The sequence below is a fragment of the Amblyomma maculatum genome, chromosome 9 (genome assembly GCF_055883805.1).
Source record: "Amblyomma maculatum isolate TAMU_Amacu chromosome 9, ASM5588380v1, whole genome shotgun sequence".
NCBI lineage: Eukaryota > Metazoa > Arthropoda > Arachnida > Ixodida > Ixodidae > Amblyomma > Amblyomma maculatum.
Window position 1 is genome coordinate 110052132 of NC_139352.1, and position 21886 is coordinate 110074017.

Sequence of the window (21886 nt, forward strand, 5' to 3'; positions counted from 1 at the left end):
CGTCACGATGCGCAGCACCATACGAAGAGAGAGAGAGAGAGAGAGAATAAACATTATTGATACAATGTGATTACGCGGGTGGTTTACCCAGGTCCGGGAAACCATTGGCAAATACGGCCCTCCAGGCCTGATCGATCAGCTGGCGCTGAAGCGGAATAGCGACAGTTTCACTGTAACGTGCGAGGTAGTCCGCGCGTACTAAAGTACACCGATTTCCATCCAAGAACTTCGGAAACGCACCTACGTGGTCAATGCCTACTCGATATAACGAGACTGTCGAGACCTTCAAAGGTGTAGCAAACCAGATGTCGCTGTGGTGGGACCTTTGTGGCATTGCCACCGCTTGCAACTGGCAACGTATTGTTCACTCGTCGAGTGCATTATGGGCCAGTGAAATATTTCTTGAGTCCTGTGGGGTGTTCGAATGGATCACAGATTCCAAGTCATCTGATCATCGTGCATGACCCGACTACATCAGTGCAAAGCATCTTGGGAACTACGAGTAGCTATCGATGGCCGATAGGGGAGTAACTCTTTTTCTATAGTTAGCCTGCGCCAGGCACATAAAAGCGGCCTGTAGATATGCTGGCTTGAGCAGCGGTGGAGACGGCTGCATACCCTTGTTTATTGGGTGTTATGTTTTGAATACATTCTGCTCGGGGAACGCCGGCTCGAGGGACGATATATGTTTGTCGAAATGTCACTGTCGGATTAGTCCGTGGCCCCCGGAATCCTAGAAAGACAATGTGCCGCTGCGTGACGCTTCCCGCTTTTGTAAACCATGGCGAAATCATATTGCGGTAACGCTCTTTTAACTCCGTGTCAACTGTTCTCAAGACATTACGTTCTCCTCCCTATTCTCAAACTAGGTATCGCAGTATGAGGTAGGAGCAAAACGACATTGGTTAGCATAGTGACAGGGTCCCACCACTGAACTTTCAGCTAAAACACCTTCGTAAATATAGGAACAAATGAAGAATAATGCTATATTTTAAATGATACCTAAGCAAACCGTTACTCTGTACTAGGCATTAGATAATCATAGCAACAGTGATTGCCCCAGAATAACACACAAGCAGCGCTACGTACTCTGTACAAACCATCTATTTTGATACAAATGTTGCTGATTTTATACCAAAAATTAGAAAGGGCGCATGTCAGGAACGGGCAGAAGACCGCGACGATAATTCGCAAGTTGGGGTGATGACTCGCTAGCCGCTAATATTGACAAGCTAAGGGCTGCGAGGGTTTTTCATTCCCTACAGTCATAACTGCGCAGTGTAAAAGATGACTGCGCAGCATACTTTGGCGGTGATGTGGAAATTCCAAAGTTGCGATGTCACCCTAATTCTAAAGACGAACATCAAAAACTTTTATGACATTTTCTTGGTGATATAACTGCACTGAGGTAGGTTCAGAGTCTACGTCGGTTTTACTGTTTTATCTTAGGCTCAGATAACACTTACGCTAGCATACCACGCCTAGGCCATGACATAGAGCTACTCTGAAAGGAAGGCTAAGAATAAAGGGAATCTTTTTCACTTCCTTTAACCAAAAACTTCTTGCTTTGTCTCGTTATTGACTTAATTAGTTTCGGATAAGAAACATGTTTACTGCGATACTAGATTTAAATTAGTAGAACGACGTCATTGGTAGCAGTCTTTAACGGCGCGTCACGCAGACCAGTTGTTGAATATGGCAGAATCAAAATTTGTGTATTTGTATGTACGAATGGACGGAGAGTGTTCAGAACACTAATACTGAGACCAAACGTGCCTGCTATTTTATGCTTACAATAGGTTGCTTCGGAATGCAACATTTCGCGGTTATTGTGCTAGATTTTAGCCCAATGAAGATATGAACCCTAATCTTCTTTCCAAATGTCAGTTCACTACGTTTCAGGCACAACGCTTTCTACAATATTTTGCCTTCCTCGAATAACCTTCGTATATTTATAGCCCTTGGTCAAGGACCTCATAAGCTCTTTATCATGCCGGCATGCATATATTTTAGTACATACTGCCATTATAAAAAGGTTATGTCCAAGGGTTGATTCAGTATATTATATTCGCGGTTAATTTCGAATTTATTACCAACCATAAGTACCTTCCGTCGGAAATCGCTAGTCTACAGTTGGTTCTGTTATATAGGCTGACAATCTAGAATGCAACTATACAATGACACCGCCACGGCGGCTCAGTGGATAAGACCATCCATTGCTGAACCCAAGGACTTGGTATTGAAACCCTGCCACTGCGGCCGCTTTTCGATGGAGGCTAAAAGCAAGGTGCCCGTGTTCTGCGCGATATCCGTGCACGTTTAAGAACCCAAGATAGCGGAAATTTCTGGAGCCCTCCAATACGCCATTCTGCATAGCCTTAGTGACTTTGGGACACAAAACCCTGAACCGAACAAACAGTGCAAGGATAGTCCAATCAGTAAATCATTCCATCTTCTTATTTTCCACGTGCTACAGGTGCTGTGCCAATAATCGCTAATGCAACAGTTCTTTAAGACGCGCCAGCAGTGCAAATACAAGAGGCCTATTCTACTCTTTCCTTAAGAGCCAAAATGAGTTTAAAAAAGAAGGCATGAATATCCAAATTAGTGAAATTACAAGAAAAGTAATCTCATTTGAGTGCTACGCGCCTGTTTATATTAGGCGCAATTCTTTCATTACACATTCGAATATTTTGAGTCGTAATGAGGCATGCAAATTCACGACGATGCGAACACTACAGCATACGCAAAAATATGTAACGCCCAAGTGCACTGGTAAGTATAAGAACTCTGATTGTGCCGAAGCTGCGCACGCAGAGGTAAAATCTGGTCCATTATAGCCGCTCACTGAACTACTTTCAGAAAGCGCCAGCTACTGCCTGGTAATGGATATCGCTTTTGCACATAAATCACGGGATATATACAGGATGGTTTCTGGAAAGCAAAGCGGCCCCTGAAATTATACTCAGCGAATGAGATCTTTATCTTACTACTGAGCCCCGAGTTTATTTTACAATTAAAATCATTAGATCTACGTTCTGAGTCAATAGTTTCTTCATTTATTGTTTGTCCTATAAGATTTAAATGTAACCGAAGAAAGAGCATAGTTTCAAAAGGCACGACAGTAGCTTACGATTAAAAAAAGGTGCAAAAACCAAGTACTTTCAAAGCCAACATTTTGCAATCCATTCCTGATAGAACAAATCGGCGTACTTCTTCACAGTGCAAAACTAGTTTGGGCAACAAACGAGATTACCTCCACTGCCACAGTAATCCCATTTGCACCTTTTGTTGTGTAGGTGGATGGCCAGCTTTGTGCGCTCAAGAAAAATAGTCTGGTTTTACTTACTTTAAGGACCAATTTACGCTTCCCTTCACGAATTAAGTAATGCAATCACGTTTTGCAAACTCCATTTCCAAAACCTCTCGTGAAAAAGGTTTTGCATACTGTGCTCAGGGGGAAGCGTCCAATATGCTAGCAAGTGTGGAGGAAAGGAAGGTAAAGTAGGGCTTCTGACTAAAATGGGAACAACGGTTGCTGTAGCAGCCACTTTCCTTCAATGCAAGGCAAAATTATCTTCCACACTAACGCGGTCAGAAAAGTACAGCAGGATAGCAGCAAATTCAAGTGAAAGTTTTGCATTTGGCTCTCCCAAGTGGTTGCTACCAGTGTAGATCTGGGAAAGTGTAGCGATGTGAAGAACACGTGACCACAGATATGCAAACCAAAACAAACACTCCTAATTTATGGGCTAAGTGTTTCCATAATTTTATTTCAATGGCAGACCTAGTGTGAACGTGTGAAAATACCTTCTACTAGGTGTTGTAAATATACTGGAACTTAAATAATTCACGTTCATAAAATGCAAGTGTTTTTGGCGCTTGTTGCCCCCCAGTCGAAAAAAAAAACTACAGAAATGTGTCAAAAATACGACAAAATACCCTGTAGTTCTTTCGTAACCACCAGATTTTTCTGTAGTACTTTTCTGTAGTTCTGTAGTTTTTCTGTAGTATATTCCTGTTGTCTGTAGTTCTGTAGCACGTTTCTGTTGTAACTACAGAAATGTCTGATGTTATTACAGCATGTTTTGTTGTCACAACAGGTTTCCCGTCAAAACCCACACAGAAATTCTGTCGTAGTATCAGAAACTTTTTTGTAGTTTTTTCCGACAGGGCCGAGACTTTAAATTTAGCGGTACATAGCGCATCCCCTGTGGATATTTCAAACGCCTAACACTGTAGCACTTAACTGCGAGCCTGCATAATTCGATCGGCTGGGAATATTTAACGCGCATTTGCAGTGCGTAGTAAACGCCTGCATTTTGCATTTGAGATATGCCTGCAAGGCGCCTATATATATGGCATTGAGCGCCGGCCATAGGGTTCAGCGAGCCAGGAAGCTAGGCCTACGGAGGCGGGTACACTTCAACTAAACTCTGAAGGCAGCAATGACAAAAGAAACGCCGAAATTTATTGAGAAGCAATTAAAGCCACAAAATAGTCACTTTTCTGTGTGCTCAAGAACAACACCGTCAGTGAAGGGATCAAAAAACCGTTGAAAGAAGCATGAGGAAAACAAATGGCTCTTTTGGTAAATTCTTCTCGAGGAAAGTATGCGGTTGTCGTTTCTGAGCTGATTCACAATGCCGATTTAGCGTTCTACTCATTTTGATAACGAAACATAGAACATAAACCGGTCAACCTTTCCAAGCATTCTGAGAGTTTTTGTTTCTTTTTGTGTTGTATATTTTGTTTATCAAGACAATTAGCGTGCTACCCGTTTTGATAACGAAATATAGAAAATAAGCAGAAACGAAAACTCTCAGATAGCTTGGAGAGAATGATAGCCTCAACAAAATATATATCGTTTTCTCATTATCTGAAAATAGAATCGATATTTAGCAATGTTCTTGTGCAATGCTTCACGTAAATATTTACTAATAATTTTATCTGCAGTGAGAAGTTGCGGCAAATACGAAGGTTGAGTGCGTAGGTTTTACATCGAAACGTCTCCTATGAGGATCTTCAAAAATACAATTTTCGTTCCTTAATCAAGAACAAAGTTCTCAAAAACGCTTCACTTTCGTCTGTGAGAGCATATAAGAACAGCCCGCATTTCATCATACAGCACATACATTTAGTTACTGGACTGTACTCAGGTTTAAGCGCATCTATTCCTTCTGATATGCAAAATGGTCGCACGCTCCTTATTATCAGACAACGACGAAGTGCCACGTGTTAAACAATCTCCTACAATCCACATATTTCTAAGACATTTATTCGCGCACTTACCGATATTATGCACCCGCACGCACGCACGCACACAAACGTACGCTCACAAAAGAATGTGTGTATATGTATGCTTGTGTACACGACCCTGAACCAGGCACACGGTAATTTTAAAGTCGCTGCGGATTGCGGAAAGACTTGTTAGTTCCTATCAGCCACTTGAAACAGCACAAAAAGAAACGACTCCGAAAACGTAAAAACATTAGTAGAGCAAAGCTTACCGGTTTAGCGCCTTCATCCCAGAAATATATTTCAGCTTTGGGTTGGCCATGCAGCCCTGAATTCTGACTTATCGCCATCAGCTTGGGCCTTAATCGGCTTTTCTCGCAACATTCTCCTTGCGCTCTAGCCGCTCTCTCGATTCTTTCAACGGCAGATACAATGCGCCATTATCCCCCTTTCGCCATATCCTCACCAGCCTACTATTTAAGTCGCCAGCTCGCACACTGTCTCTCTTTTGCATCTCATTTTCCCTCTTCTTCTTCCCTGTTAGAACAGAGCGGCAATTTCTCTCCTGTATCCGACCCTGTAAGCCCGGTATACAATAGGGGACGAAAGACTCTTGTCTACTTATTATTAACGGGAAGCTTATGGGAACTAATAATTACCTTGTTTGTCTAATACACACAAGAGACATAAGGCCCTATTCACGTCGCACGTATGCTCTACAACTACATGCTGTTAGAAAATCAATGTGATTTTGTAGCTGCTCTTGCGTTGCAGGGACACATCAAAGCCAATCGATAAGCGTAAATTGACCGACATAAGAAAGCGTAACCTGGAAAAATGAACATAATAATAATTGGTTGCAGGAAAGGAAAGGCGTAGTATCTGTCAAAATTCTTGTGTGGACACCTGACCGCGCTGTTAGGCAAGGAAATAAGGTGGGCGTGAAAGTGGAAAGAGAAAAAGAGGAATCGTAGTGGAGTGGTGGAGGGCTACGGTGAAATTTCGACCACCTGGGGATCTTTACCGTGCGCGGACATCGCACCGCACACGGGCGACTCTTCGTTCCGCCTCCATCGAAACGTACCCGCCGGCGCGGGATCCAACCCGGGTACTCCGGCACAGTATTCGGGCATGCTCTAAAGAATTAGGGCAGCCTTAAAGCTGTGAAGACGAAGTTGTACATAGGCGGAAATGAGATGTTGCAATGGGGGACAAGGCGGGCAATGCCATCACAAGTATGGGCAAGATTATCAAAGTAGCCGACGATTTCGATACTGATTTATACAGTAGCCGGAGTAGTCAAGACAATCATGAGACTGGCAGTAGTGAAAAGCAATGAGACGTTCCGCTAGTGACGAAGGATGAGATTATGAAAGCTTTAGAAGATATGAAAAAGGGGAAAACAGCTGGGCATAAGGGTCTTTGAAGAATACCTAAGTAATCAGCTATTTGCTGATGACATTGCTTTGCTAAGTAACTCAGGGACGAACTGCAAAGTAATTAAGATATTTAAGTAAGTAAATAAGTTTATTATAAGCAAATAATGTTTCACATTCATTGCCTGTCCACATAAGCATGCATACTTGATTGGGAGCAGGGCAGTCCAACCCATATGTCACTTATATACGCGAAGATGTAGCCCAGATCTCAGCTTTACAAAACATTTTAAGGCACTGGAAGAAGTAGAAAAAACTAAAACAGAAATCCTTTTACACTGACAGCCTTTGGAAAAAATACACAACTTCTGTACACATCTTCGAGAAGAAGCATAAATTAACTGCTCAATAAAAAAGGAAAAAAATTGAGAAAAAAAACAAGAACATACCACTTACTGCATCCAAGCCACCATACCGCAGATAGTAATGAGTGGACAGAAAAACCGCTGCTTTTCTACGGTGTTTAGTATCAACCGCCTTATGCGGTGACCAGTATTCCTGCGCAGCCGCGTGCAGCAATGACTAGATAGATGGATAAGCTTTATTTTACATCAACGATGGAGGGGGACGAGGCTACAAGCTGCGGCCGCAGCTTGACTCGTCCTTTTGCACCCCCCCCCCCTTCGCCTTACATGACCGCGACAGGTGGCACTTGACAACAAAGCCTACAATATCAACGAAAAATACCGCTTACACAAAAGATTTTGGCATGGACAGTGCACAAGGTCGACAGCATTGTGCAGTGGCAAACAAATATTCTAGGACCGCAGTGGAGTCAAAAAAGATCGAAACATTTGGTAGCCATAAAAATGAAGATGATCTATACAACTCTCTTGCATTTTAAATTAGTTCCGTCACATGCACACATGCCACCCGAAAGAGGAGTATACTATGTATCAGAAATTATATCGCCAGAAATTAAAAAAAAAATGGGAACACCACAAGAAAATGATGCCATTCCAAAACATTATAAAATGCTAATATTGGCACTGTACGTCACTCGTTTTACTGAAGAAAATGTTCTAAAGCTGCTTCACATTCAGATGTAAAATGTCGATATTGTTACGTATATGCCACCGAAGAGGACGACGATAGAAAATAGAGTGAGAGACGACGAAGCTGAAGAAACCGTTGGGGCTTGCCAGAACACCTGCTGTGTTCTGCTCTGCTGTGCTGTGAACACTTGCTTATCACCTGCTGTGGTTTCTTGTGCTAGCCTTCTGCCCCGCATCATCTTGGTGGAGGTGAATCAAGGTCCCCGTACTCACCGATTAGCCCATTTACGCTGCAAAAAGCTGGATTTTCGCAGCGGCCGCCTCCTACCTGGGATCCCAACGACGCCACAAACAGCCACGATGACCTCTGAAGCAGCCCCTACCGCCACGGGAACATCGCCTCAGCCAGTTGTACTGCTGAGGCGATGTTCACAAATTCGCAACCCTCCCATCTTTAATGGCGACGACCACCCAGACGTTGACGACTGGCTGGACGAATACGAGCGATGCAGCCGGAACAATCACTGGGACGCGACTAGCATGCTGGCCAATCTGATTTTCTATTTGGCGGGAACTACTCGCACGTGGTTCCAAAATCACGAGCACGAGCTGGTGACCTGGGAAATTTGCAAGCAAAAGCTTCACGACTTGTTCGGGAAACCCATTGGACGGGCCCTCGCAGCTAAAACCGAACTTTCCTATCGCGCCCAATCTACCACGGAGTCCTACCTTGCCTACATACAAGACGTGCTCGCGTTGTGTCGCAAGGCAAACAGCTCCATGCTGGAAAGTGAAAAGGTTGGGCACATCCTAAAGGGCATCGCAGATGACGCTTTCAACATCCTCTTCTGCATGGATTGCTCTACAGTCGAGTCGGTGCTTCAAGTTTGCCGAAGATTCGAGCAGGCTAAACAACGACGCCTGGTACATCGCTTTGAGTGCCTTCCGAACACGGCAGCTACATCATCCTGTGATGCTCTGGCTCCTCTGCAACAGCCTTCTCAGTCCACTACCATGACTCGGATCGCCAGGCGAGAACTCGAGGTCTTAGCTCCTGCACCACTCCCATCTCCACTGCCCGACACCGTGGCCATGGTACAGGCTGTTGTCCGCCAGGAACTTGCCAACGTCGGTCTTTCCTCCAACCACGTACCGCCCTCGTCACCATCGCCTCCTGTTCCTGTAGTGGCTGCTGCAACCACTAGCCAAGCTCCCCCACGTCGCTACGTTAGTCCCAATCCTGCAGAGTGGCGCACCTCAGACGACAGGCCAATTTGTTTTATTTGCTGTCGAGAGGGCCACACTTCACGATATTGCCGCACTCGTACCTTCCCCACCCCTCGCCTTTATTACAACGCTGACTGTCGGTACTACTACGGACCTCGACGCTTCCCTGCTCAACCTGACCAACTCCGCCCTGCATATGATGGACCTGGACACTTCCCTTCTCACCCAGATGAACCTCACACCGAAGCCGTCTCAAGGGTCCGTCACACCAGCCGATCTCCATCTCCACTGTCTCGTCGATCCCGTTCACCGGTGCCTCCTCGCAACTCCCCACCATACGCCGGCACCTACTCGGGAAACTAGTGCGTGCAGCGCCCGGGAGTGACGCTGCATTACCGACCCGGACTGTCGACTCGGAACTGACCCTCGTACCCAGACGTAACCTCATTGACATTTTTGTGCACGGAGTCTCAGTTTCTGCTCTTATTGATACTGGCGCCCACATTTCCGTCCTCAGTGCCTCGCTCCGTCAACGCCTCAACAAAGTTCTCACACCCGCTCCCTCATCTGCCGTTCGTGTTGCTGATGGCAACACAGCTACTGTGGTTGGTATGTGTACTGCGACAATTACCATTGCCAACCGCCATATCCCTGTGCTACTTACAGTCCTCACCAATTGCCCTCACGACGTTATATTAGGACTCGACTTTTTAACTGCACATTCCACGCTCATTGACTGTTCGTCTGGACTGCTTCATCTGGACCTGCCACTCTGTCTTGACAAACAGGCCTCTGATACTTCAACGCTCCGTCTCCGCTCCTCTACATTTACTCGTCTGCCGCCAGAAGCTGCAGTGTATGCGCTCATGTCGTCTTTCCGCTCCATTCCTGATGGCGACTACGTTGTTTGCCCCATAACCGACGTGACACTGGAGCGCATGATCGCTCTCCCTCATAACATCGTGCACGTAGAAAACAACAACGCTTATATTCCAGTCTTGAACTTCGGCCTTTTTGTGCACGTTCTTCCTGAGGGCATTACTCTCGCTGAACTGATCCCACTGTCTGACGTCACAGTCGCCGCTCTTTTACCTGACCCTACTGCTACAGTGTCGACACGACCTGCATCGTCTCCACCTCCGGAGGCCCGCATATCAGGAATGGTTGCACCTAACTTGCGCCCTGACCGAGCTACAGCACTTACGAGTCTTCTGACTTCGTGCAGCGATATTTTCGTTTTTGGTGACCGCCCCTTAGGACAAACGTCCCTCGGTACTCATCGTATTGATGCCGGAGACGCCCGGCCAATTCACAGAAGACCTTATCGTGTCGCCATTTCTGAACGACGCGTCATACAAGGTGAAGTGGACAAGATGTTACAAAAAAAAACATTATAGAGCCTTCGAGCAGTCCCTGGGCATCGCCTGTCGTGTTCGTTAAAAAGAAGGACAATACCTGGAGATTCTGCGTTGATTACCGACACCTCAACAAAATTACAAAGAAAGACCTTTACCCGCTCCCCAGGATAGATGATGCCCTCGACTGCTTGCACGGTGCCAGCTATTTCTCTTCCATTGATCTTCGTTCCGGTTATTGGCAGCTGGCAGTGGACGAACGAGACCGAGAGAAGACAGCCTTCGTCACTCCCGATGGCCTGTATCAATTCAAGGTGATGCCTTTCGGCTTGTGTAATGCGCCCGCAACATTCCAACGCATGATGGATTCTCTCCTGCGCGGCTTGAAATGGACGACGTGCTTGTGCTATCTCGATGATGTCATTGTATTTTCTTCTACATTCGAGAGCCATCTCCATCGCTTGATACCATTCTTGGCGTCTTCCGAAGAGCTGGCCATCAGCTGAACTCGAAGAAATGTAGCTTCGGCCGACGTGAACTCAAGGTGCTCGGTCACGTGGTCGATGCACGTGGCATTCAACCCGATCCAGACAAAATACGTGCTGTAAGTGCATTTCCTACACCCCATTGTACCAGTGACGTGCGTAGTTTTCTTGGGCTTTGCTCCTATTTTCGGCGGTTTGTACCCAACTTTGCGGAGACGGCTCGTCTACTCACCAATCTTTTGAAGAACGACGCTCCATTTTGTTGGCACCAAGAACAATCCCAAGCCTTTTCTGCGCTCATTGCAGCCCTCACCAACCCGCCCGTCCTGGCACACTTCAATCCTTCGGCACCAAAAGAGGTACGCACCGACGCCAGTGGTCACGGTATTGGTGCCATACTCGCCCAACAGCAGATGGGTCGCACTCGCGTCATTGCTTATGCCAGTCGTCTCCTTTCAGCGGCTGAGCGGAATTATTTGATCACAGAACGCGAGTGTTTGGCCCTCGTGTGGGCCATTACAAAATTTCGCCCTTACTTGTTTGGCCGCCCGTTCTCCTTCATCACCGACCACCACGCCTTATGTTGGCTTTCTACGCTGAAGGACCCTACTGGTCGCCTGGGCCGTTGGGCCCTGCGACTTCAGGAATACACTTTTTCTGTCATCCATAAATCTGGCCGGCTGCACGCTGACGCCGATTGCCTGTCCCGCAACCCGGTTGATCCGCCACCTGCGAGCAAGTGCGACTATGACACATACAAGTTGGCCGTCTCTGACCTTTCAAGCATTCGCCATGAGCAGCGCTTAGATCCCAAGCTTTGCAGCATTATTAATCGCCTCAGCACTGATCACCTTGATGCTACCCTTACTCTGTTTGTGCTCCACAACGGCACCTTATACCGACGGAATATGAGACCAGATGGCGCCGAGCTTCTGCTCGTAGTCCCCGAACACCTGCGTACCACCGTTCTTCAACAGCTGCATGACGCACCCACAGCGGGTCATCTTGGCGTGTCTCGTACGTACGATAGCGTTCGCCGCCGCTTCTTTTGGCCAGACCTCTATCGCTCTGTTCGTCGTTACGTGTCTTCTTGTGACCGGTGTCAGCGACGGAAGAAGCCCTCGGTCATGCCTGCTGGATCCCTGCAGCCGATCTACATCCCAGTAGACCCGTTTTCCCGAGTTGGCCTTGACCTCCTCGGGCCTTTCCCACTCTCTGCGTCGGGAAATAAATGGATTGCGGTGGCCACAGATTATACTACGCGCTACGCTGTCACCCGAGCGATACCCACCAGCTGTGCAACTGACGTGGCTGCGTTTCTTCTCCATGACGTCATCCTGCTCCATGGTGCTCCACGCCAGCTGCTCATTGACCATGGCCGTTGCTTTCTTGCTTGAGTAGTCAACGAAATTCTTCGCTACTGCTCCATTAAGCACCATTTTACCACCGCTTACCATCCACAAACGAACGGCCTCACCGAGCGCCTCAACCGCACGCTCACGGACATGCTGTCAATGTATGTCTCGGATGATCATCGTGGCTGGGATATCACATAGCCGCTTGTAACGTTCGCGTACAATTCCTCTCGTAACGACACAATAGGCCACTCACCGTTTTATCTTCTATACGGCCGCGACCCTCCCCTTCCGTTTGACAGCGTACTGCCTCCCACCGCTAACGCCAGTTGCTACGTTCGTGACGCCATCTCCCGAGCTGACGCCGCCCGTGTTATTGCTCACCGCCGACTGGCCTCCTCCCAAAATTCTCAAACAAGACGCCATGATTCTCGCCACCGGGATGTCCACTACTCCGCGGGCTCTCTCGTCTTGCTCTGGACTCCCGCTCGTAAAGTTGGGCTGTGTGAGAAGCTCTTGCCACGCTACGCAGGACCCTACCGTGTTTTACGGCCAGTCACTCCTGTGACATACGAGGTCGCCCCTGTACATCCGCTGCGACAGTCCTCTATGCCACGCACCGAGATTGTTCATGTCGCCAGAATGAAGCCGTACTACCCCTGCAGTAGTTTGTCCAGTGCGCACCGGGACTGTGCTTTTCGTGGCGGGGTAATGTTACGTATATGCCACCAAAGAGGACGACGATAGAAAATAGAGTGAGAGACGACGAAGCTGAAGAAACCGTTGGGGCTTGCCTGAACACCTGCTGTGTTCTGCTCTGCTGTGCTGTGAACACTTGCTCATCACCTGCTGTGGTTTCTTGTGCTAGCCTTCTGCCCCGTATCAATATTATTATAGAAATAGGAATTTAAAAGCGATGGAATACATTATTTTACTGTTCGCTCAGCGTAATTTGTTCTCCTCAAGTCAACTTTCGTGATTTTGGGTCTCCGCAAGAAATTTCGTCACGAAACTTTGGGAGTTATATTTTCTAAATTTTTTAGGCTATTACTGTTCTGCTTCGATTCTTTGATTATTGCGTGGTATAAATTCTAATTGTACATGTATATCACATGCAAAGGACCCAGCCTTGGAAACAATGGTCGCACATTACTGGCGTACATAGAGTGTGTAACGATTCTGACCACCTTTCTTTCAAGCCTGCTGAGTTTCTGCAGATTAGTCACTGTGGTAGTACCCACACGGAATTGCAATAATTTATGTAAGACAAAAAGAGAGTTATATAAAAGCTCCAGAACATTCTCAGTTGAGAAAAACTTCTTTCTATACAAAATACCAATTACTGCCGCAAGCCTAGAAGATATGTAATCTATGTGGCGGTCCAAGCACATAGTATCTGTAAAAATGATTCTAATGTTCTAAATTCGAGCACGATTTCGATTTCTGAAGTGTCATCTCCGACTGAATCAGTGTTGTCTTCGTGCTGAAAACGTTCGCTTTTGTCTTGCCGTTGTTGATTATTAAACAGTCTCTTTTGCCCAATCACGGACTTTATATAACACCGAGTGTGGAATGTTAAACTGTACTGAACAGTTGTTTGAGACATAGAGCATGCAAGTGGGATCAGCGCGGATGACGAACTTAGCCTGCACGTTCACACTGATGATGTCGTTTAAATATAAATTAAAAACTAATTGGGCTAACATGCTTCCCTGTGGGACCCCAACTGTATACGAATTAGACTTGAGGAATGGCCATTGAGCTCAACACATTGCAAAGGTATGATTTGATTAGCACTAATGGTCACCCACGAACACCGTACTTCATTAGTTTTTCAAGAAGCAAGTTACGATTCAGATAATGAAATGCTTTGGGGAAGCCTAGGTATATCGCTAGTACATACTGTTTGTTGTCTATGTTTGCTAGAATGTATTCTATTACGCTAGCAACGCCAGTTGTGTAAATCGAAATTTCCGACACCCATAGTGCGCATAGATTATGCTGTTTGTTTTTTTTTTCAAAAAACGATTCAAAGCGCACCAACATAACTTTCCGGAAGCCTTTAAGTTAGAAATTGGGCGGTAACTATTAGGAATGTTAGGCTCACCTTTTTTATATGTAGCCCTCACCTTTGCTCATTGTCTGTCGTTAGGAAACACTCCACAGCTTGCATACAAGTTAAATATGTGTGTTAGGACAGGTGATACAATACCAAGAACACATTTTATAGGCTTAGTTTTCACATTTTGGGACATCACAGCAGGATGTGTTAATTAGTTGCTTGAATTCTAAATACGCTTCATTGTTAGTCGCAGGACCTGCGGCTTCTATCAGTGTTTCTAGACACGCTCAGTGCGTTTGGATCATATTGGCATATTTAATCAGTGTAATCTCAAAAAAGAGCACTCGAAAGTTGCTTACGAAAGTAAGCTGATTGTTTCCATGTGACGAATAAATTAATTTAGCTTGCGGAAAGGAATGGGGCTGTTCATTGTAGAAGTAATAGACTAAATCGAAGATATATATATATAGATTGGTTTGTGGGGTTTCATGTCCCAGAGCGACTCAGGCTATGAAAGACGCCGTAGTGGAGGACTCCGGCAATTTCGGCCACCTGGGGTTCTTTAACGTGCACTGACAACGCACAGCACACGGGTGCTTTGCTTTTAGCCTCCACCGAAAAGCTGCCGCCGAGGACGGGATTCGATCCCGCTTCCTTGGGAACAGTAGTCGAGCGCCGTAACCACTGCGCCACCCCTGATATATATACATATATATATACATATATATATATATATATATATATATATATATATATATATATATATATATATATATATATATATATATATATATATATATATATATATATATATATGTATATATGAAGGAAAGAAGCCGACAGTCGGCGAGGCCAAGGAAAGCGTTGGGGATTGTACTTCGTTTTTTTTTTAATTTTTACCTATAGTTACGTAAATTATAATGTAATGTGTTTAGGGGACAGATAAATAAACACAAAGTAGAAAGAAAAACAACGTGCCGATGGTGGGAACCGAACCCACGACCTCCGCATAACGCGTCCGGTGCTCTTCCAACTGAGCTACATCGGCCGCTGTCCCCCCTGCTACTTTCTTGGGTATTAATGTTGTCTGTATACGAACCTTGAGAGTGTTCACCAGCGCCACCCTCAACTATAGCGGTGGACGTGGAACGTCCTGTGTTACCGCCAGCGTCACGTAGAACGTGATATATATATATATATATATATATATATATATATATATATATATATTGTAACGATGAAATAGCAAAGGGGTGTTTATTTACAGTGATATGGCAGTGGGATAAGGTGAAGCCTACTAGCCCCAGGCACCAACGCTTCGTCTTCTTCTTCTGCCTCACCATCACCATCCCTCATCGTCGTCATTAGCGTGACATTTCCCCCCTACTCAGACAAAGCCCTCTGGGCGTGTTCGTGAGTCGTGCGAGGCTGACACGGCTTCAAGCGGGCAACATGACACAGTTCGGTTTTGGCAGACCGGCGACCCGATGCTGTCAGGCGGGCTATCCCATAAGTTAAATCACTAAGGCGTTTGATAACCACATATGGGCCGTCATAATGGGCCAAGAGTTTTTGATGTAGGCCACGGCGCCGAATCGGACGCCATAGCCAGACTAAATCACCTACAGAGTACGTGACCCGCCGGTGACTGGAATCGTATCGCACTTTGGAACGTTCTTGTGAAGCACCAGACCGTAATCGGGCGATTCTCCGAGCTTCTTCGGCGAGACAGAGGGTCTCAGCCAGGCAGGGGTCTTCACGGCTTGTGAAGGGCAGGATAGTATCCAGAGAGTAGCGTGGCGGTCTGGCGTAAAGCAGAAAAAATGGACTGTATCCAGTCGTCTCATGCGTGGCGGTATTAAACGCATACGTGATGAAGGGCAGTATGGTGTCCCAGTTCTTATGCCCTGCGTCCACATACATGGCTAGCATGTTGATAAGCGTTCTGTTGACGCGCTCAGTCAAGCCATTTGTCTGGGGATGGTATGGCGTCGAGTGTCGGAAAGTTACGGCGCATAAACGCATGAGCTCTTCAACAACATCAGCAGTGAATTGTCGGCCCCGGTCAGTGATGACAATTCGTGGCGGCCCGTGTCGTAAGATGACTGAGTGCAGCAAGAAAAGCGACACCTGATGCGCCGTAGCAGATGGAAGAGCGGCGGTTTCACAGTAACGTGTGAGATAGTCCACGCAGATTACAATCCAGCGATTTCCATCCACGGACTTCGGAAACGGACCTACGAGGTCAATGCCTACTTGATCAAATGGTGCTGTCGGGGTCTTCACAGGGTGCAGCAAGCCAGACGGAGTTGCAGTTGGACGTTTGTGGCGTTGACATTGCTTGCAACTGGCAACGTATTGTTCAACCGTCGAGCGCATTCTGGGCCAGTAAAATCTTTCTTGAGCACGGTGGAGTGTTCTAACCGATCCCAAATGCCCAGAAGTTGGATTATCATGCATAACACGCAATACGTCCGTGCACAACGTCTTGGGAACTACGAGTAGGTATCGCTGGCCGACAGGCGAATAACTCTTTTTCCATAGGAGGCCATCATGCACACAAAAACGGCTTGTAGGTACGTTGGCTTGGGCAAAGAGAGGCTGCAGACTGGTATCATTTTGCTGTTCCGTTTTGAAAACATTCGTGTCGGGGAACGCTGGCTCGAGGGTCGATATATAATTGTCGAAATCGTCGCTTTCAGGTCCAGTCGTGGCCATTGGCATCCTAGAAAGACAATCTGCGTCTGCATGACGCCTCCCGCTTTTGTAAACCACGGCAAAGTCATATTCCTGTAACCGGAGGGCCCAGCGTGCGAGGCGACCACATGGGTCTCGAAGGTTCCGCAACCAACAGAGTGAATGATGGTCAGTTACGATAGTAAACGAACGTCCGTACAAATATGAACGGAAACGCTGCACAGCGAAAACTACAGCTAGGCATTCCTGTTCGGTGACTGTGTAGTTTCGCTCCGGCTTGCTCAGGGTACGACTTGCGTACGCGATAACATGCTCTCGTTCATTGTGCCGTTGGACAAGGACTGCACTAAGACCGATTCCACTAGCGTCCGTGTGTACTTCTGTCATTGCAGTAGGATCGAAGTGACGTAAGATGGGTTTCGATATTAAAAGAAACTTCAGTTGACGGAATGACGCATCGCAGTCTGGTGTCCAGTTAAAAGTAGAGTTTTTGTGGAGAAGGCACGTCAATGGGTAAGCAACGTCAGCAAAGCGATGTATAAAGCGTCTAAAATACGAGCACAACCCTAGAAAACTGCGCAACTCCTTCACTGTCTGCGGGGGTTTAAAAGACTCAACAGCGGCAGTTTTCTGGGGATCCGGCATTACACCATCACCATTGACAAGGTGTCCTAGCACCAGCGCTTGGCGCTCTCCAAAGCGGCACTTTTTGGAGTTCAGAATTAGGGCGGCGTTGTGCAGGCAATTCAAGACACGTACTAGACGGTCATTGTGTTCTTGGAAGGATTTCCCAAATATCACGACATCGTCCAGATAGCAAAGACAAATGTCCCATTTTAAGCCGCGCAAAACTGTGTCCATAAAGCGTTCGAATGTAGCTGGCGCATTACACAGCCCGAATGGCATAACATTAAACTCATAAAGGCCATCTGGCGTTATGAAGGCTGTTTTTTTCTTATCTGCAGGGTCCATTGGAATTTGCCAGTAGCCAGATCTGAGATCAAGACAAGAAAAATAGGACGCACCAGAGAGGCAGTCGAGGGCATCGTCTATGCGAGGAAGAGGATAGACGTCCTTTTTCGTAACAGAATTTAAACGCCGATAATCGACGCAGAATCGCCACGAACCGTCTTTCTTGCGTACAAGAATAACAGGGGCAGCCCAGGGGCTAGATGACTCCTGTATCACCTTTTTCTGTAGCATGTCCTCCACTTGCTCATGAATGACTTTGCGCTCAGATGGGGACACGCGATATGGCTTTTGACGAATGGGACGAGCCGAACCAGTGTCGATGCTATGATGGGTCCGATGTGCAGGGCGAGAGGTTGGTCCATCTGTTTCAGAAAAGTCAAACATAGGCGAAAAAGGTAGAAGAATATCCACAAGAGTACGGCGTTGAGGTGAGCTGAGATCGGCGCTGATCATGCGGGAGATTGAAGTTTCATCAGCAGGCAAAGGTACGGTGGCACTCGTAGCATCTGTGACCAAAGCAACGACGTGGGGCGCATCGGGTCCACAAGAGGCAAGCTTCAATCCCGTTGGTAAAACTGCGGGCTCGGACGATGGGTTGATGGTCCATAACGAGGCACTACCATGATGCACGGATATCATACAGTGAGGGATAATTACATTTTTCTTCAGGCATGCTGAGTGAACTGGGTGCACCATGGCCTGGAATGAAACCTTCTCAAGAAGTGGAACGGACACGGGGACGAACATGGCAGACAAGGATGGAACTACTGTGTCTTCGGTAATACTAAAAACTGTTTCTTCATCACGGCCACTTTCAAAAAGTGTCGGCAGATGCGAGCCATCAAAATGAACCTCTTGACTTCGGCAGTCCACGGTAGCGCCACAAAACTTCAAGAAGTCCATTCCTAAAATGATGTCATGCGTAGAGTGGGGTAAGACTACGAATTCGGCTTGAAAAATTGCACCACCCACAGACACTTGCGCACTACACACACCCAGTGGCCGCAACGCCTCTCCACTCACACCACAAAACGTTGAAGCACGGTCATATTCAAACATCACTTTGCGTCCCAACAAGCGCCTAAACTGATTACTCATCACAGACACAGTCGCACCCGTATCCACCAAAGCTAATGTATACACACCATCAATAAACACACGAATTTTGTTTTTGAGCATTATAGTTGGAGGGATGTTGGCACACAGCACATTTCCAGCGGCCTCACCCCCATTGGTCGCGCTGGTTAGTTTTCCTGCTGATGATGCTGAGGCGACATGGGGCGCCGTCGTGGTGATGGAGAACGACGCGCACGGAAGGCGGGTGGTGGAGTAACACTTCTATCAGATGCAGGGGAGTGGTCGCGGATATTCTGGTTATGGATGTTGCGGTAATACCCACGCTGAGTATTTGATTGTTGAAAAACGGGATTGTATTGCCGATTGTTGGGTACTGTTGGAAGCGCCGGACGGTTATAGCGAGGTGGGAACCTACTGCGGCAGTATCTGGCGATGTGACCTTCGACGCCGCAGCGGTAGCATATCGGCGGAGAAGGTAGAAAATGCTGTTGCGAATAAGAGCAGGGAACAGCTGGGTGCGTCGTAGGTCTGTCTGAATGCTCATACTGCTCAGGAATCCTGGTAGATCGAATGGAAGATCTATGGGCACTTGAGGCGACGTCATACCTTGGGGCGTCAGGCACCGACGCATTCCGGTTGGCGAAATGCATAGGAGGATAGTCAATGGAAGCTGCAACTTCAGGAGCTTGTGGGAAAGGCTGAACGGTAATCGCTTGTGGTGGTGAAGCCGGCCGTCTAGATACCCTCTGGACAGAGACCTCAGCAGATTCGTGCAGGGGAAGTGGGTTGAGCCGCAGGAGTTCTTCCCGCACGATTTGCCGGATCGTCGACGGAAGATCTAGTTGGGCGTGGTCATCAAGGCTGGCCACGGTAGGCACGTTGGCCAGCCGCCCAAATTTTGGCACAATACGACGCGTTCTCAGAGCTTGAAAAGCGCGGATGTGTTTAATGACATCGGAGACGGTTTCAAGGCTGTCTTTGGCGATTAAAAAGTTGTATACGTCAGCCGCGATACCCTTCAAAATGTGGCCGACTCTATCTTCTTCGGGCATGTTGGAATTGACACATCTGCACAATCGGAGGATCTCTTCTGTATAAGTGGTACAAGTTTCATCCGGCAACTGAGCTCTTTGGGCAAGGGTCTGCTCAGCCCGTTTTTTGCTCGGTACAGAGTCACCAAAACGCTGTTTGATCTCGGTGGCAAACCGTTCCCAAGTTGTCAAATTGTCCTCGTTATTCTCGAACCATGTCATCGCCGTGTGAGTTAGAAAGAAGACGACATTTGTGAGCATGGTGATAGGGTCCCACCGGTTGTACCGACTAACTCGTTCATAATGAAGTAGCCACTTTTCAACGTCCTCACCTTCCTCTCCTGCAAACGGTCGTGGTTCCCGGTAAGGCTGGCAGGGAATAGAGCTGGAGGGGGCAGGCCTGTCACCAGCCTGGCTTGCAGCGTCGCGGCCGGCGCGGTTAGAATCGCTGTGGTCCATGATGTTTGGAAGCGGTGGCAGTCCAGCAAGGCGGCGACTACGTCGAAACTCCAGTGGTTCTTGCTGCGCCGTATTTGGGGATCGAACGGAGCACCTTCCACCAAGTTGTTACGATGAAATAGCAAAGGGGTGTTTATTTACAGTGATATGGCAGTGGGATAAGGTGAAGCCTACTAGCCCCAGGCACCAACGCTTCGTCTTCTTCTTCTGCCTCACCATCACCATCCCTCATCGTCGTCATTAGCGTGACAATATATATATATATATATATAGTTAAATTTTCTTAAAGACGGTTTTACGTTAAAATGATTTCTGCTTCTAAAAAGTAAATTCAGGCAACGACGTAGATTGAGATTTTCATCGCTAAGGAATGATTTCACCGCAAATTTTACATTTTTAAATGCGACAGAGGGTTGTGTTTCAGCTGGTAGCTGGCACAATTTACAACATATCACCAAATGTCCAACACTCCAGGAAAAGCTCCTCCGGAGCCTCGCTTCCTTCTGCAATTAGCTACCTTCAAAAGGAACACTGTAAAGTTTTGCCGCATTACTCTTTTATATAATTTTAAACAACATTGCGCTTGGCACCAAGCGAACAAATAAATTCTAGAATAACATTTCCTCAAATATGTCTAGAAACTACAGAAACACAATTTTTGTTTCCCGTTGAATACCTTTAATCTACTGAGCTATTTTTATGCCACTGTCAAATGGTTCTCTTTTCTAATTTCCTGTAAACGCTTTGTATTTATGCTGCTGATTTGTTTTTGCTACCTTATGTCAGGCGCCTTATGCCTCCAGTAAAAATATTCGCTGCACTTGAACAGTGACGAAACATTTGTTTGCGACCTGTTGATTATCGTCACGCATTAATGATACACAAAGCCGATACAGTATTTGAATATAATGCGATTGTATGTCTATCCCACAGCTCCCTTCTTTTTGTAAGGAAATAAATTGAGATCCCATATTCTCCAATAACGCATTGTGCATAAGCAATGTAATGTTTAAATAACATAGGAAATAGCGGCAAATGTTGAGTCATATGCACTCGTCCTAGGTCATGTATTATAATCTTGTTCTTTCGAGAAATATCCTCTAGAAGCAATGCAACCACGATATAACAAAATGCAGCTTATTATGCCAAGGAACGCAATACTCGGCTTTCTTATCTGAGCAGCTTTATTTGTTTGAAAAGGCGGCGCGACATCTTTGTTGTATACCCTTGTCGTCCATGGACGGAATTCCTATTTATATTTATACTTCTTCTCGTAGATTAACAGGCGCGGATTATAATAAGAGGAAAATAGGGCGCATAGAGAAGATGGCGCTAGCGCATTTAATTCAGCCAAAGTGCGTAGTTCGGAGATGAGTGGTTGTTTATAGACGGAAATTCTATTTAACTCCTAGCTATAGTTATCGTTCCAGTGTTACCACTCAGTTTTGATGTAGTTGCTTTGTATCTAATGCAATGCAAGGAAAACGTTTTTTTAAA